Below are 18,269 nucleotides of genomic sequence, written 5' to 3'. Positions count from 1 at the left end.
GAGAACAGAGCTCAGAGCTGTGGGTGAGCACTGGGAGGCCAGCTCTTGCCTTTTGCCCTGTCACCTTTCAAAAAGCAAATAAGTGGGTCAGTTTATCTGCTGTGTATTATAAGCTTCATCTGCAAGGTGGAAATAAAATAAGTGTTGACATCATTACCATCCACCAGAGAGTCTGATTTTGCATTGAAAGCGCTGTGTAACCTTTTAGTAAATTTGCCAAAAGATCCAGTAACTCTGATGTTTAATAGCATTCAGGGATATCTAAAATTTATAATCTTTTCATCAGCTCCAAATAATTCATGTTATTTGTTTACTGTAAGTCTATCACAAAGCAGATTATTTTTCATATCTCCAGCAGCCACCAAAGCCCTGTAAGTGCCTTGCACCATGGTTTACTGATCCTTAATGTTTGTTTTATAAGGTGAAGCAGAGTCTATCTCCTTTATCCTTGCATAGACACCTAAACGAGAAATCTCCTTAAGCTAGTAAAGAGCTTAATTCTGCACTTTAGTTTTTCATCGCATCTTATGACATATAGTAGATAATCATTGTTGCCACTAATGGCTTGTCTACAGCACTAATCCTTTCACAAGTATTAACTGAAGCGGCTTGAAGTAAATATTGCTTTGGTTATAGATCTACCTATGGCTCAGTATCTCTCTTATATGCAGCGTGTCTAGAAAATAACTGTGACTTTGTAAATTGCTCTTCCAGCTGCTCAGACCTGCCCTCCTCCATGACGTTTGCAGGAGGACTCAGCAGCACCCACCTCCTGCTCCAAAGGTCTTTGGCCAAAAGTTACACTTGGACCTAGAGAGGCTGCTGTGCAGAATCCATCCCAGTATCCCACTCACAGAAGCTTTTCATTTCCTCACTACCAGTTTGAGGGGGATGGGAGTAGAATAATTTGAGAGCAGAATAAATTTACGCCCTGTTAAAGAAACTGACAGGCTACAATGTTAGTGTACAGTAATATTATTCTAAGTACCCACGATGCTGTTTTTGGCACCAACGCTCTGCTCCAGTGTGTAGGAGAGATCCTGACCTGCCTTCCTTCTATGATTCTGTGATTCCTCTTGTGGCTGCACATGAGGTACTGTATCAATAAGGAAATGATTTGCGTTATCTCAGTCAATTAAGGAGTGTATTTTGAAATAACAAGGTGAAATCTAGAGCTGCAAAGTGTGGTACGTACTTCAAGCTAAACAATCATATGTCTTATAGGGATGGAATACATTGATACTAACTTAAGAGTTAAATACCAGCTCTAGTATTAAGTTTAATAGTGAGTAGTTAAATACAGTGTAGTAATATAGATTTAAAAAGACAATCTTATGGTGAATCACATTTCCTAAATCAGACAGGGAAAAGAAACCTCTGGTTTCTGTTTGTTTGTTTTGCTTTTGTTTTCCAAGAGGAAAATAAATGCAAAGGGGGTTTCTAACTCATCTGAACATAGAGGGGAGAGCCACGTTAGGGGAGTTCTCTTTTGCACAGCAGGCTTCAGTTCAATGTGGTAACTGGGAGTGATCAGTCAGAGCTTCATTCTTGTGCCCTTATCTAAGCAAAAAGATCCTGAATATTCTGCACCTGGAAAACTCACTGTGGGAGAAATCTACACTGTCACAGCATTTCTCCCACAGAGACAGGTCTTTTCTGTTGCTGCCGCCAACCCCTACCAGCAGTCACCTCCTGCCTGTGTCTGCTCCCTGCTTTGGCAAAGAGGGATTGCTGCTGTCAATGGTGAGATGTGATACGGTGTTGGAGCCAAATCCCCCACCGGATCCTCCATCACCAAGGCACAGGAAAAGCAAAAGGTTCTCTGACATATTTTCCAGTGTTTCTATTTTAACTGAGCACAGCTTCTAAGATGGTGCATTAATATCTGTAACTGTTTTGATTGCTAGCATAAGGCATTTAGCATAATGGCAGTGACTATTGCTAGGGGTTTGAGTATGTGATTGAATTACTGTGGCCTGACAAATTAACAGACATCAGCTGAGCCCCAGAAACCAATCTGGTTCACTCTCATAGCCTGTGGCAAAGGAAGGTGAAATACATTATCTTTAACTTGAAAGAAAGAAGTCTAATCTAACTTGTTTTCCCCTTAAGATGGTCCAAGAATGTACAAATAGGGCAGAGCACCTCAGCAGATTCCTAGCAATTCCTCAGGCTGCAGCAGCTCTTGAGTCTCAGCCCTGGTTCTCAGTGTTAGGTATACAGATTTGCCAGCACCGTGCCTAGGCTGCCTTGAGGTCCTGAACAGCTGATGTCAAACCAAGAAGGATATCTGTGCTGCCTTCTGCAGGGCTGATGTGTAAAGGAGGGCCATCAGGAAGGGTGCTGTAAGGAAATGAGTGCAAATAAACAGATCTTTATTTTGGGAAACTCACGCTATTGTGACCTACAAGAAATGTGGTGGCGTTCATGCACATGTAGTGGATAGAAAGTATTCATTCGGAGGATGAAAATAACTGCTTAAAAATGCCTGTTTGTAAGTTAATCATCTGGTAAAAATGTATGTTAGGCCCGTAGTGCAACTCTCTCCCCTTGTTGGACATCACACAGATTTTCTTTGTGATTTGACAATGTGTTTGTCACACAGTGATTTACTTTTATGAGACCTAATTTCTTTCTACCAACCTAAATTCTTGGAATGCATGCAGGGATGTGGGGGAGGTATATGATATGGTGGTCTGCAGCCTCTAGAAGGTTGGAGAAGATATGAATTTCTGCCCTTGAACTCTTAAACTCAGAGAAAGGACTACAGGGGCATAAGGGGAAGATAGACTGCTTGGACTTATGTGAAAGCAAGTTACAAATAGCAGACAAGTAATGTCCAAGCTCAGGAGAGGTTAAAGTACAGTCAGACCCAAGACTTTGATGAAATGCAACGGGATGCACACAAGGTAGAATAATGGTCCACATGCTCAAGTACACAAAGAGAAATGGTTCCATAAGTAAAAAGTTGCTGCCTTACTGGACACAAAAGCGCTTTCAGAGTGAGTATGAAAAAGCTCTTAAATTTTTATCCTAATGCGTAACTGCAGTAAAAAAGAATTATAAGGATTACAAATCAAGAAAATAAAATAGACAAATTGGAACAACAACAACAAAAAAGAGAATAGTTGGAGAAAACTGTTATAAATTTGTATAAATTAGGAGTTGACCAAGCTAGCCATGGATCTAAGAGTGGTTTCAGGTCTTGGCAGTTGCGCTCTTTGCTAGATCAGGTTTCAAAGCAAAAATGTTTATCCCCTACATAACCAGCCCTGGTCCGCAGTTACTTATCTGAGTTTGGAGTAAGCCTTGAAGAACCAAACCTGCTGTTCGTACTCAAATCAAATTGCAAGTAGGAAATTGTACAAAGGAGCACAGATGAGTGACTGTGTGACGGCCCTGAGTGACTCATCCTATGAGACTTCTGAGATGCCGTTTTCTCAGTTAGAACATTTCAGTGTATGGGAAAGGTGGCTTGGAACATATTTATCAAAGCCTCGTTTAATAGGCAGACGCCTTATTTCCAGAATTTTTAAGTGTGCTACTATGTTTTTGAAAAATAATTGTCCATTTCAGTACCTGACACAGATACATGTGAACAGATGCAAGCTCAGGTTTGGTCCAAGAGTGAATATAAGTGATGCAGCCAAAAGGAAAAGTGTAATTCAGAGCTTTTGGCCACAGGCCAGAGTCCTATATATATACTGTACCATCCATTCCTATAAGCGTCTTTCTGATCGGATAAAGCATAAACCTGAAAAATGTTTAAATTGATGAGGTGAGCAGTACCACTTACTACACAAAGTGTTTCCTTGGCATGCCTGCCTGGTGGAAAGATCTGGGGCAACTCAGGTCATCCTGGCTGTTTCTCATTTTACCCATAAAGAAAGGATATTTAGTTATGCTTTTCCTTACTGTGAAGTCTGGATGCATGCTGCTAAGCTGGATATGCTTGTTCTTATAGGTGGGGCTTTAAATCTAGTTTGTAGTGAAGGAAAACATGTAACAGAAAAAAATCCAATCTCTTATGTACACTAATAATTATTCTTATAAATACTGTTGGAGATGTGGAGGAGAGTTGGCCAACAATAGTATGCAGGAATACTTCACTATGTTCTTAGAACTGCCTAACATTTTTTTGTGTGAGCTGTTTTGCAATAAGAGTTCAAATCTATATTATACAAAGCTTGCTGTCTGGTCCAACCATCCAGCAGTATTTGCTTGATAGGAACTCAGACTCTCACTAGTAGTGGGAGAAACTAATCCTGAGCATATCTGTTATGTAGGAACTGCCCCAAGAGTATCCAGCAACTTCTCATCTAGACAGCAAGGTTTGAAGTGGATCTGCCAGTGCACTGACCTTGACTTTGCCCTTATTCCAAGTATATGTATTGCTAGATGTCAACAATCTAAACAGAACTAAAACCCTAAGCAACCGAAATATAAACAATCAAAACAACAAATGCATTTGTTGTATTAGCTGACAGCACCCATAATGTCACTGGACAAATATGTAAATACTGACCTAAATCTCTTTGCTAGAGACTTTGGATTCACTTTAAATGTTGGAATAGACAGCAGCCTGATTAGCCCGCAGCCCAACCAGAAACCTCTATGCCCACACAGCCCCGGGTGCAGAGCTGTGCTGTGGTCCCTCTTCCTGAGAGCTCAGGCCTATGGGTATGCTATGGGATGCAGGGAGCTGTGACAGAAAAAGGATTTAATTCTTGTGAATTTGGCACTACTCATTAGTTGTCAATTAATTAAAAACAAACCTGCAGTATTTTTGGCTGAGCAGAAAAAAGTAGACAACTAAATATGTGGAATACTGAAGTACTGACCCCAATCCATCAATTAGTTGGACATTAATTGCATTTTTTCCCACTGACTTCAGGAGCTGTGGATCAAACCAAATGTGGTAGACTGCATGAAATCAGATCTCTGTTGCTGAAGCCAAGGACTTTCATAGGTGTTTCCTGGAGCAGGTAATTAGTCACTTTAACCTTCCTTTTCATTTTAATGGCTAAGGGCAGGAAAAAGAGATAGGAATGCTTGGTCATGTTGTCCAAAATGGGACAATCCACCCTCACCAGTCCTGAGGGACAGAACGCAGATTGGTACCTCCATGGAAACTGATAAAACAAAATATATTAAAAAGTTTATTATCCATCTAGTAGGAGGGGTAAGAATCCAATGATTCTTAATATTCTTAATATTCTTAATATTTTCCGTGTTAATAACTCTAACCATAACTCTTTGTAAGTTGATAACTCCAACTATGGAGCATAGCTTCCTTGCTAAAGCATTTTTTACCTCAAGATAGGCAAGGCTTCTCTACTGCTGGAGTGCTGTGATCTGGCTTATACACAATGCTAGGTATCTCTAGTATTTCCACATGCTTAATTCAGATTGACCTCAGCAGGAGCTATGAAGCTCGCTGCCTTGTGGGACTTATGGTGTAATTTAGTATGTATTGAAAGGCAGTAATGCTATCTACCTATCTCAGTGAAATTTGATATGGATAAAACTAAACTTTAAGTCATCTTTACCGGTATTTCTGACACTTTTCAAGTTTTTTGGGGAAATTGTTTCCTGTTGTCGCACTTCCTGTTGAGGGATATGTAAAGAGTTATCTCTACTGCAGGAGCATCAGGAAGACCCGACGTAAATACTGCACTGTGATAATTTTCTCTTGAAATCATTTTTAATGATAACCTGGGTGATTCTAAACATGATTAGAAATGATGAAGTATCACAGCTTCCCCTAATACAAATAGAGGGGGATCCTAAATGCAAGGCAACCTCTGCCTGTTTTGCATAAGGGTGCACTTTTCTGTGCTAATTTGCACTTTCTGCATATTCCTATGGTAATTCTCATTGCATCGGAACTATGGAAATACAAAAAACACGTTATTCAGTAAGTGAGAATTACACAGTTTGATGCTAGGAACTTTGCTGTGAAATGGCCTTAGTTCTCCTTATTTTTTTGCATTACCACATTAAGCAAAACCAGCACTTAAGCATGTTCTCATCCATTGAAATAACACATGCTTACTAGAAACAAACTGCTACACAATATAAGAATAAGAAAAAAGTGAGAAAACAAACATTATAACATCGCCCGTACTTGGCTTCTCATATAACAGAAGAAACGCAGTAAGTCACTGCCATTCTACAATACTAAAAATATCATTTTCAGTAGAGTAGTTATCTGCTGACGTATAATTTCTTCTAAAATAGTGAATAAGCAAGGAAATTTTTCATTTGCGATGCAATTGAATTCTGAATTTCATTTTTGATTGTAGTTGAGGTTAACTTTGATGTTTTCAAAATGAATTATTTCAAAGACCGTTTATTCAGCTAATTTTGAAGGCAAAAACACACAGAAACTTTTATCCCAGTTGGTAAGCAGCTATCCCTTAGTTTTATTCAAGTTTTCACATAAAAATGTCAGTCGGGAATAAAACTGACAAATATATTCAATCAAAGATGGAATATTTTTTTCCTCTTAAGTTGCAAATGGCTTCATTAAAATAAAAGCACCACCTTAGGGATTGCATAAAGCAGAATATTGGTACCTAAATGGTATTTATGACTTGGCTAAATGTAAAGTGAATTAAAATTTAAAGGATTACAGTCAGGTAGGCCACAGACATTCATAGAGGAATGTCCATTAGGAAGATGAAAGAACCTGCTGTCCCCAGCGACAGCAGTACGTCGGTTCGCAGTCAGGCGTACCTACACATTCAGAGGCACCGTAAATGAGCACATCATGGTTGAGCCCCAAGGTACTCGTGTGATGCTTCCTTCAGGGAGAGGAAACAAAGTCCTCCTGTAAACATCCATCCTTGTGTGCGTATCTGTCTACGTGTGAACTTTTGGGTTGCGTAACTAGTTTGCTCACAGCTATGGAATGGGTCGCAGTCCTGCATTTCCCTACTTCTTGCCTTGAAGAAGAATGAAGTAATTTGCTCAGTTCTTTTGATTAGCTGAATTGAATTCTAGCCTTAGTGGTCAGTGTTTTACACCGCAGTCAGCAGATGATTGACGGGAGTTCTTGGAAGACTTGTTTTCTTCCCATCGTTTTGGTTTCTTCATGGAATAGCCATTGTTCAAGTTACTGCACGGTGGGGAGCTGGTCAGGAAATAGCTGCTCATTACTCAAAGTGTTTGTGACCAAACAATAAAATATTCTTCAAGATGTGTGCTTCTAATTTACAAATGCAATTCAATGAGAACCAAGATTTCCAGTTTTAAAAAGTATTGAAAAACGTATTCAGTCATCTTTAATCGAATGCCATTGTATGACACCTATCTGTGCACTCTTCTGGCCATCTTACTTGGGCATTTTGCTTCAGGCATTGGTCTTGTTTATCGGAAAAACCACTTACATCCTAGAATCAGTCAAATAATCAGCCCTGATATTTATTCACCCAGTGTCAGCCCCTTGAATATAGTATGCTCAGGATCTTGACAATTATTTGTGTTGAGAAATAGATATCGTGCATTTTGCTGCCTTTTAAAAAGATGCGGCAAATTTGCATAGCATTAATTTACATAATTTTATTTATTTCCTATTGCTTCTTCCCAGCGACTCCCTATTGTAATGTGGTTCCTGGCCCTGTAAGTTGCCTTCTCTGCTGCAAGTTCCCGTAGTTTGCACACACACCCCAGTGTGTAATTTGCACAGCCATTTGTGTCACCTCATTCTGTGCCCCTGTATGTTTAACTTAGCATATGATAATACCGCAAAGCTTTAAATCCAAAGGAATGTGAGATGGGATATATCTATTTATTAGAATATTAGCATTTCTAACATGACACGTTATACAATGCTTTGAACCACATGGTGCATATTCCTTTATTTAAATAGTACCTCCGAGTCTGAATATCTCCTTTCCAATTTGGACAGATTAGCTAAGTGGTTAAGTGGCGTCCTTTTATTACCCATCTGCTCTGTGCCTTACTTGGATCTTTGATAAATAGGTGAATAGATGGATGTTTTTTCTTTCAAAGTACGTGTCTTTACAGCTGTGCTGTTATTTATGTTGTTAAATGCTCCATTTCCCACTTTTTAGAACATTTCAGAAAGTCTTTTAGGGAAAGAAAAGTAAAACAACAAAAAAAGAAGATGAATAGTAAAAAGTAAGCAAGCAATAGTGAAAAACTGCAATAGTAATAAGTGGGTTTCAGTTCCAGAGTCATGTATTAAGATTTTTTTTCCTTTCTTTCTGCAATTCTGGGAGTTCCCAGAGAGGTTCCAGTGGGTAAAAGCAAATGCATCACCAGAGAGCAAAACTTTGTCAAGGCAGGTGATATCACATGGTTATTGAACACTGTACATTAGGAGTAAGGAAAAGGAAGACAAAGCCACTTTATTTACAGTCAGTTCTATAACACTGTACTCTTTTGACAGTTTTCAGTTGGTTTGAAGGAAGATAACCATAAAACTGTTGCAGAGATTTTGGTATAATATGCTGTGTAAAAATAGTGTATATGAGAAATATGTCTTTAATCTGAGGTGCAAAAATATAATGAAACCGGATGCCTTTAGCTGTGCTAATTGCACTTTGCCATTAAGGGGATCTGACTCATAAAAGTACCAGACTGACACCATCCGAAATCGCACAAAAAAAGCACATTTGGAATTAGCTTTTGGAAAGGTTAAGTACTCTTAAGGAAGGGAAAGCCCACATATCCTGGCAAAGGGTGTGCAGAGTACTGGTGGAGCAGAGGGCTCTTAAAACCTTAAAGGTTGAGCTGGGACAGTCAAAGACACAGAGAACATACAAGAAGTGATGTTTAGTTAAATGTGCCTAACCCTTGGTTTAGGAAGGCTATACCAGCAATACAATGGATGATATGATATAGTTGTGCTAAAAGCAGGTTGTATGAAGACATGAGTAAAAATCCACATTATTTGTTTGAAGGAGATCATCACAGGGAACTTGTTGTTAGAAGAGTGAATCACTGAAGCTTTTGGTTTCATTTTTCTTTTTTAATTTAAATAATATTTTTGCTTTTAAGTAGCTCAGTGTAACGTAATTGTAGTCCTCTCAAGTTGTATAGACACCTGAAAGCCCTTTGCTGATTACTAATAGAATTAAACATGTGGTTGGTATGGCTGGGGGTGGATTTGGGTTGGGTGGTGCTCAGCTGGGGGGATTGATTACTGATGAGCAGCACCTGGGGCTGGAGGTGGGCAGTCACCTCCCACAACTCCCTCTGCCAGGCCCCAACAAAAGGGGCTGGGTGGTCTTTCTGGATGGTTCTGAAGCTCTACCATGTGTACCTGCAACATCGTTAAAGCTTGAGTAATGGGGTTATGCAGAGCCATCGTCAGTTCCTGTGCATCGTTTGCAGCTCCGTGGCCTTTTAAGGTAAGTGAAGTGTGGATTTTATTTTTGCTTTATTACGTGGAGTTCAATGTGGTTTTTGTTGGTTTTGGGTTTTTCTTGTTCTGTGATCTGGTGGGCTGATATCAAGTATTGATGATGAAAGTAGAGAGCGATGAGACTGCATCTTGTGTTAGAATTCTGTGCTGGCTTTGTCCTTGTGTCTTTGTTGTTGTGATCTTTGGGCTTTAAATTCAGCAAGTCCAAGCCTTCCTCAGTAAAAAAGAAAGCGTTTATAAGTGGAGAGAGTCTGCAATGGCTATGGAAGGCAGAAGTAATTGCTTGGTGTCAGCTTGAGCCCTGTTCTTTGTATTTAGGCTTGGTTTTGGCTAAGTAAGTGGCATACTGAGTTGTAGCAAATTCTGTGCATCTCTGAGGTGTTCTTAGCAAGTTTCTTTTCCATCACTGTGTAGTCTCTCTTTGTTCCTGCGTGTCTTTTCCATGCCCCTGTGTGTCCTTAATGGCTGCTTGGCCGCCCCCACGTGCTTTGTAGGGGCTTCTCCATGATGTCTCCCTATGGAGGAACGTTCATTAATTGCGGGCTGAAGTTTGCAAACTGTGGTGTTGGAGTTTCAATGAATCCAATGAGAAGAGTGACATCTCAGGTATCTTTATAGTTCTTAATGTAGATGTGAATGGGCAGTTAAAGGTGCAATTAAGGTCAAGAGAGCGTTGGTATGAAGTTAAAGATCTGGAAAGACTGGTTTCTGTAGCAAAATAAGGTTTGCTTGCCTTGGACTGAAATAAATGCTGCTTTTCTGAGACTTAGTCTGTTTATTCTTGTTTTCTTGTAGTAGAGTGCTGGACGGAGGCAGGGAAGCTGCAACTGTATAGGAGATGTGATGCTTGATAGCAGGAGCGATGACTTTTGGGTCCGGGTGTTGCTGTTTTCTTGAGCATGATGCAGTGTTTGCTTGTAGTGGAAGCTCTCAGAAAGCACGGGAGGTACCAGGGCTCTGAACAACTCGTTTAACTCTCAATGCCGGCTGCTTTTGTGCCTTACCCACTGCAAGTGGGCTATTATGGAAGGGTTCAGCTAGTCCTGGGGCAAACCAGGTAGTAAGTCTGAGTGCTTAAAGCAGAGCTTTTGTGATGTTAAGTGTTTGGATTGCTGAGCTGTAACTGGGGGTTTGGGGGGCACGGGTCAGTGAGAACTATGGAGGATTTGGCAGTGTGAACTTCTTGCATTCAAATGGGTAAGCATGTGAACCTGTGGGTCCCTGAAATTAGCATCAGCTGCTTTGTATGGTGGTAAAGAGATGCACCTGGGCTGCTACTGCAGAGTAACCGGCTAACCTGAACTGCCTTTGGTTCCAGCTGGTGCAGTGACCTGCTGGGCTGGCTGAAGCCCAGAGCTTTTTGTTCTGGACTTGAGGATGCTGAAGGTCTGTGGCAGTTCTGTTTTGCAGAGGGCACGGGGAGCATAAAGGTTGATTTTCCCCAGCTGGGGAGTTGCTACTCTGCACCGAATTTAAAAGAAAACTTAATGCAGCAGCTGCGGCAACAATTAAAAGAAATTATTTATACCTGCCCAAGTTCTTTCCTAGGTATAGGGCAGTCAGTAGAGTTTGCTGAGATTCTTGGCCGCTGCTTGTCTGTGCTGTGGTCTGGGTAATCTATTTATCATAGCAGCGCATTTCTGATCTTCCTTATAAGTATCCTGGACAAAATGTGCCAGCTGAGCTGTACCCAGCAAGAATAGGGGAAGGAGGAGAGAGGAAGGGGGGAAAAAAACCCTCGAAACCTGACTGTTATGGGAGATGATTATTATAATTCTTCACTTGCAAATTTCCCATTTGTGTTCTGCTGCTTCCCACAGTCTCTCACTGTCACATTCATTCAAAAGCCAGAATGGCATTGATGGCGTTCAGCGTTTTGGCTCGTTCCTTCCAGTTCTGCCTGGAGACTGGGGTGTACAGCATGTAACGGAAACCTTCCACCAAAGTCCTGCCCTCCCAGTCATCCCTTTTTCAATTGAAAACTCATTCTCCTTTTGTCCTCAATCAAGTGTGTTTTGAAAACAAAACACTTGAAAAGGCGCTTTTGGAGCTTCCCCTTTGCTAAGCTGTTCCTCCTTCAGATTTTTATTGTTTTTAAAAAGCAAAGCAGTTCAGAAACCCTCTTTTTGAAGTTCCCTTCACCTACTTGTCTTTGAAGCAACGCAAAGTGTGGCTATAAAATCGTTCTGAATTAATTTCTTTTGTTTGCAGCTGGTTATCATCCAGCTCTGGAGTATTTCAGGGATATTCCTGTTACTTTTCAGGGAGCGCTGTGCCATTTTCTAGATGTTATCATTATGGCCTTTTACTAAAGGATTACCGCCACTATTACAGCAACTACAAGGGGGATGCACTCCCACTCAGGGCTGCGATAAGATGCCTCACATCCTCCTCCTTGCCATGGCTTCCTTAGTATCCCACTTGTCCAACGGAGACATGTTTGCAGCAATGATAACAACTTTCAAAAAGAAGCTAATAAAATGTGCACTTTTTTTTTTCTTGAGGATTGTGATTTCCTCCCAACAAAACTGTCACTGAAGCCAGTAACCACATTTAGTAGAAATGATTAGAGATGTGTGACAAATTTACAGCATAATGCACAGCAAAACTGGAAACATCTTTCTTTTCATCAGCTATATGAAAAGCAAGGGAGGGGTAGGGGGTTGGAACATGTTTTTCTCTCCCTTTCTGCCTGACAGAATACTCTGAATTTTAAGATGTGGGAGTATAACTTCTGAATAATGTTTCTGTAAAAGTATTAGCCAATTTTTTAATAGAGAAAGCACATTCTTGGTTGTAATCAGATGTCAGTGGCCACTGGCTAGCGTCGTTAATCAACAGGGATGAGAGATCTTGGCTTATAATAACAAAGAGGCGGAAGCAAATACTGCTGGTTTGGGGTTGCTTTTTGGTTTTTAACTATTTTTAAGAATTTGTGAATGAGACAAAGCGTTTGCTCCCATAGGGAGAGGTTGGGCTTAAAAATGCACAGATAAGTCTGGGAATGTGTTAAGGTTGGGATTTGGGCTGTAAATTGAGTGACTTACACACTGGTAACTGTTTAGGCCAACTTGTAACTTAAGATAAGTGTATGGATATATACACTTATATATTATGTGTCACACATCAGATTTGGTTGGCTAAAGGAGTACTGAAAGTGCTATCTTTTGGCTCTTTGTTTCTGATTTCAAGAGAAAACACAACAATTCTTCCATCTCAGTAGCTGTTACCTGAGTAATCAGGAGGGATCAATCTTTTCTAGCCTTGGTACTGTCTTCTGCTGTTGAGTGTTGTTGAAGGTGGGAAGGTAACTGAAAGGTTTCACGCTTCTTCCTTTTCATTCTGTGCAGGTCCTATTCACTTACAAAGAATTAAAGAATGAGTTTGGAAATAAACGTGAGAGGCAACTCTGTTTAGAAGTGTTCAAACCATGACACAGCCAAGCTCACTGTGTACCCTGAGCTCAGGAAAACTGCTTGATGTATGACATAAGATGCTTCTGCCACCTCTGAAAGGTGCATCCCTTCCTCTGCAAAGGATCCAAAACCTAACTACTTCCATCAGTAGTTGGGTTTTTTTTGTTCCACATCTGTTTGTCATTTGAATCTAGTGTGGAAAACCAGGCTGAGCCTTTTGGAGGCTTTGAGCATCATCCACTTATGACAGTGGGTTTGAATTTTAGTGTCCACAGTGCTCTCTTCTTCATTAGTCAAGCTGTACAAAATATGAATAGCTGAAATCTCACCTTGTAGCTTCATGTTGTGGACCTGCATGTGTTGCCTGTGTAAATGTGAGGGCTCTGTGTTCCATGAGCAGGAAGGAAATGTGAATGGCGTGTAGAATAAGAAAGCTGCTTGTCTTGAGGTTCTTCCAGAAACAAAGAGTTTTGAGTTTTATTTGTTCTCTAGCTGTGTTTGTTGTTCTCCAGTTTATGATGTATAAAAGGTCATTCTGTTTAGATATGAGAACAAAACAAAACAACAACACAACAGCAATAACTGTTTGATACCTAAATAGTGCTTTTAAGGACAAGCACTGTATGGCTATCAATCGAAAACTACAAGTTTTAAAGGAATAGTATTTGAAACTGAGATTCCAAAAAAAGAAACAAACAGGTTTAATGTTGGAAATGAATAGACTTATGTATTCAATATAAAAGCCTGAGCAGAGTTAATGAAACACTGCCTTTCATAAGGTACGTCCTATATTTGGGTGAGGTTTTCAGCAACACAATGGAGAAAAGGTTAGGGGTAAATGTATGTTCAGCCCTCTAATCTACTGTGAGTTAGTATGAAAACAATGTCTGGAAGTAATTTAAATCCCACGGTAGTGTTTAGGTAGGGGGCAAGCTATAGAACTGAAGTTCTAAGGAGCACATTGACCTATGGGATGTTGGTTAGTGGGAATGTAAAGGTGCTGAATAACTTTGGGAGCATGCAACATGCAAACACAGATCTAGATTATGAAATTCCAGCCTTTCCCTGAGGATGCAGTACTTCGTTGTTTTCCAGGAGAGTCTTATCAAGAGGAAATAATTATTTTTAATTCTCATGCTTATCCCTTAAGGTATTTTTCAACAACTATTAAGTATCGTATTGATGCATGATGCTGTTGTGACTAAAATCTTGGGGCAAATAGTGGAGTACCACAACTGCATTTCATGCTTAAGGTTTCTCTTTCACTACATTTTCTTGTTTAACTGCCATAGGCAAAGTTGTGTACTTTTTTGTTAGCTTAAGGACGTATCATACAGTGTCACTGTGAGGTTAATGTAAGTTTCAATTTGAAATAGCCAGAATGTATCTTAAACACAGGGACTGCATGATTTTATTCCTATAGGTTTATATAGGTAATGAAAAGGAAACAAGGGATGATAAAGTGAAAGAACAATTTTGGGAGAATGTGTATGACAGTTGAACATCTACCATCTTGTTGGCCTAGGGACCAAGAAGGGACTTCAGCATTTCTCTTCAGGACTGAAAGTAATCTTTAATATGCTCTCATCAATGCTGTTTCACTAGTGTTCAAATGCTGGGTTATTCCTGACTCAATTTCCCCTCCTGAAAACCAGGATGCTCTTGCTCATCTGTTGTACTAAGCTGTTGTATTTACCAGGGAATGTGTGTGCGGAATGATTTTTGAACCATGAATGAAAGATGCTTCAGAGTGCAAAGAATTACTGCATTGTTTTTATTCATGACTTGAGCTGGGTTTTAGTTAGTTGCGTGCTTTGTATGCTGCGTACTGGGTTTTTATAGCAGTGTCTATGTTCTCTGGGTACCTAAGCAGAGATTTTCATTTCAATAGTACACAATTCAGATGCTGGATTCATACCAAATTCACCTCCTCTGCACATTTTAACTGCATTATTAATAATAATATGGTTGATTGCTGATGCTATATATTTGTTTTCTAAAGAGCTTGTTGAGAAGCTGGGCGTGTTAATAAGGTATGGTATGTTTCTCCTGTGTTCTCAGCAAGGTTCCTGCTTGTAGCATGCAACTGGCACTGCCCATATTCTCTTTTTACTGCTTCTAGGCAGAGTGCACAGGCATTTTCAATTCACTAGATTGTTCACAAGTTACCTCCAACCCAACCTTGTCATTGCAATTTGTCACACTTGCAGTGTATGCTTTTATGAGCTGGATTCTGCTGGAGTCTCATCGCATCAGGCCAGTGCTGCAGGGTACGAGACAACAACCAAGATCTCGAGCATAGTTGAAGAGGTAGAGCTATAAGGAGAAAAAATAATGGCTGCAATCACTATTAGGTCCCCTGTTCCCACAGGTCCTGCAGCCTTTTCGACATTCGGAACTACAGTTCAGCTGTATGACTCCCTTTCCCTTTGCCAGTATACCTGGCATCTTCTCCAGCATGGCAAGGGGGGAGAGCAGAAACCCTGACATGGTATCTCTGGAGGGAGTATGCTGGGCACTGTTTCAATGGGAATCGTTTTAGAGGAGACTTTCTCTCTAATCACCTTTTGGCTTACTGATCATGGGAATTAGGGCGGTGTTATGAATGAACCTCAGGCTGAGCAGCATTCACAGCTTTACTGCAGAAATCTGGGCTGTCCTTGGACTAATCATCAAAGGTTGTTTTATCTCATGTTGGAAGCAGTAAGGTTATGGAAGTGCCAAAATTAAAAAGGTGAGGACAGAATTAGTCTCCTTCCCTTTAGTGGGAAAATATTGGTGGTAGGTGGATGGTTGGACTGGATGGTATTGGAAGTCTTCTTCAACCTTGGTGATTTGATGGGAAGAGTTGTAGCTTTCTCATGCCTCTCACATCTGCTTCTTAGGTGCTTAGAACTTGAGTTTGTTCCTTGGTGTGTTTTTGTGCAATCCCTAACATCAGGATTCCTTGGTCCCAGCTACAGTTTTGGGTTCATAGATGCTGTATAGTGATACCTATGTAGAGATTGTGTACCTTCCTTGAAAAATGAAAGTTAAATTGCTTCTGTTAAGTTAAATTGCTAAATCTACTGATACCTTTGGTTGTATGCTCCTTTATGGAGTTGGGTAAACTTTCATTTTCAGTAAGAATGAGTTAGGTCTGGTAGTTATATGTATACACCCTTATGAATTTTGATACAAAACTTATATGGCGGGGAGGGGGGTATGGCATGGGGAGGGGGAACACACAATAACAAGTAAAGCTGCAGTTCCAAGCCAAGGATGAGCAGAGCTTCACTGAGCTTCTCTTTCTCAATTTGTCGTTTTGTTCACATGGAACAGTTGCTGAAGCTGTTTTCCTCAGATATCCTGCAATAAATTTGTGCTTGTACTATGCATATTTTCTTGGGAGGAAGAGATGGAGGGTATCATGGAGGAGCATGGAGCTCCTCTGCCCTTCACTTTGCTCCCTCTTCAGATCAGTGCTGGTAGTTGGTCAAGTTTTTGACAGAGGCTTGTGGCCTGTTGGGAGAAAAATGAACGCAGGGACCTACATGTGGGTACAGGTCCAGCATTGTTTTGTTAGCAGACCACACAAGTGTCGTGATATTTCCCAATCTCAGCCTGTGGAGGGCAGCATTAATCCTAATCCCAGTTCACCCAGCATACACAAACTACAGGACAGGCAATGAGTCAGAGGAATGCTGTCATCTTGTGAACATGAGACTGTTTTACTTGGGGTTTTGGTTAGATCTTGATAGAAGAAGTGGGAATACTGATGTTGCAGGCTTGATTGTTGCTATTATCTCCTGTCCCCTCAAAAAGGGGAGGGTGGTCTGAGATGCTTCATAGGCTGCTCTCATGCTGCAGCATTGAGGGGCTCCTCTGGTGCATTTGTTCCACTCAACCAGCATTTTAAGTGTCTTTCCTCTTGTTTAACAGTGTTGCTATAATAAGATTAGGTCTGGACTTTTCATTGCTGCTTCTCAAGTTTTGGTTAACGTGTTCTCAGATTGCAGGAAGCATATTTGAGCAGATGCTTATAAATAAGCTCCATTGCTGTCTTTCCCTCTGAAAAACATTAAAGGATTGGAAATAGTGATGCCATTGAAGTCTTGGCATCAGTTTGCTTAAGTGATGTAGGACCTCATTCCAGATAATATTCTGGAGATGTGTTTTTCTTTTTAAGAAGATTTGGTCAACAATTGACAGGAAGAAGAGGTTAAATAGTAATGAGAAACTACTGTAATTGTGCTTTTTTTCAAGGCTGGTGCTGTAAGTGATTACATGCATGATCGAAAACCATACGCTGGCTCCACAAATGCAGCCTGACCTACCTGTATATTTTCAATACGAGGTAATGTCTCCTATTTCTAGGAGAAGGGGAAAAAAAATCTGCTGTTTTAGGCTATATACAAATGATAAAAGCGAAGACATCAAAGTGTGCAGCCTTTCAACTCATTCTCAATTAGAATAAGAGTTTGGTTGCTGTTTTAAACATTTATGGCTAACTAACTGTGACAGCATCTCAGCTCTGCAAATGGGATGATTTTGGATTGACTTTTGATCTGACTGACAGTTCCTTATATACTTTGGTGTTGGTTTATAGCACACGAGTCTGCATTTGAATCCACATGTGACTAATTAGGAGCTGTTTATGGTCTGTATGTATGCGTTCACACAAGAATAAAAGCTTTTTCTTAACTGGAGCCAGGTTATTAATGAAAAAGTTAATTTAACAAGGTGCCTGACCTGCTAGGTTTAATACACCTATAACAAAGATTAAAAAAAGTCTTTTTTAGCATAAAGAAATTTAAGCTAACCTTAACAGTAAGTGTGTAAGCTGAGACGATGCACTTGAAATCCTTCCATGCTTCCATGGCTGTTACACTGCGAAGTGTTGTTCAAACTGTTTAACTGTATGTTTATGAGCATCTCAGAGAGAAACTTCATTTGTTTGCAAATTCTAGCTTTTCTGACAAAAAAAGCCATGCATTTATGCCGATCCCTTCATCTACCTTTATCGTAAGGGCTCTTGACAACACGAGTGCTCCTATCGTCTATTTGTGCTGCTGAGCACCTTTGGGGGTTGCAAAGAGGCTGCAAAGAGAAGTACTAAAATGAATATGAACATAATAACATTTTCGTGATAAAATAATGCTTCCGTGTCACAGAAAACGAAGCTGTCAGTGTGCCTTTGTAGGCCTCTCTCAGGCTTAAGAAAGGGTCCTTGACAGTTTCAGCATTGCCTTTAAATATCTTATTGAAATGTAGATTAAGACTGTACATCTTATAATGGTTGGGAAGCCTTTTCATTTTAAGTCTTGTAGAAAAGCAAGCATTAAGTAAGTATTAACTTTAGCAGTTATATTTTAGCATTTTTCTCAGGTTGATCCCTCCTAGACCCAATATTTAGATCTATTTAAAGAGGCAGTAGATTACCTGCCAGTACAGTAGTACGGCATTGTGCGTTTCTCTGA

General features: G+C 40.2%; 1 long non-coding RNA gene across 2 annotated transcripts in view; it reads left to right on the top strand.

The window, feature by feature from the left end:
- The window catches only part of LOC107317065 (uncharacterized), a 240,432-nt gene that overhangs the window by 28,679 nt on the left and 193,484 nt on the right, over window positions 1-18,269 (top strand). The window contains exon 6 of one of the 2 annotated variants that reach the window (XR_014948166.1): window positions 4,895-4,985. The exons of the other annotated variant lie outside the window; for it this stretch is intronic. This is a non-coding gene — a long non-coding RNA (uncharacterized LOC107317065). The remainder of the gene's footprint in view (window positions 1-4,894; window positions 4,986-18,269) is intronic. 2 annotated transcript variants of the gene reach the window in all.

Source organism: Coturnix japonica, chromosome 7 (genome assembly GCF_054131305.1).
Source record: "Coturnix japonica strain WE chromosome 7, WE-NBRP24, whole genome shotgun sequence".
NCBI classification, from domain to species: Eukaryota; Metazoa; Chordata; class Aves; order Galliformes; family Phasianidae; genus Coturnix; species Coturnix japonica.
Note: the sequence above shows the minus strand (reverse complement) of the source record. Positions and strands in the feature narration are given on the sequence as shown.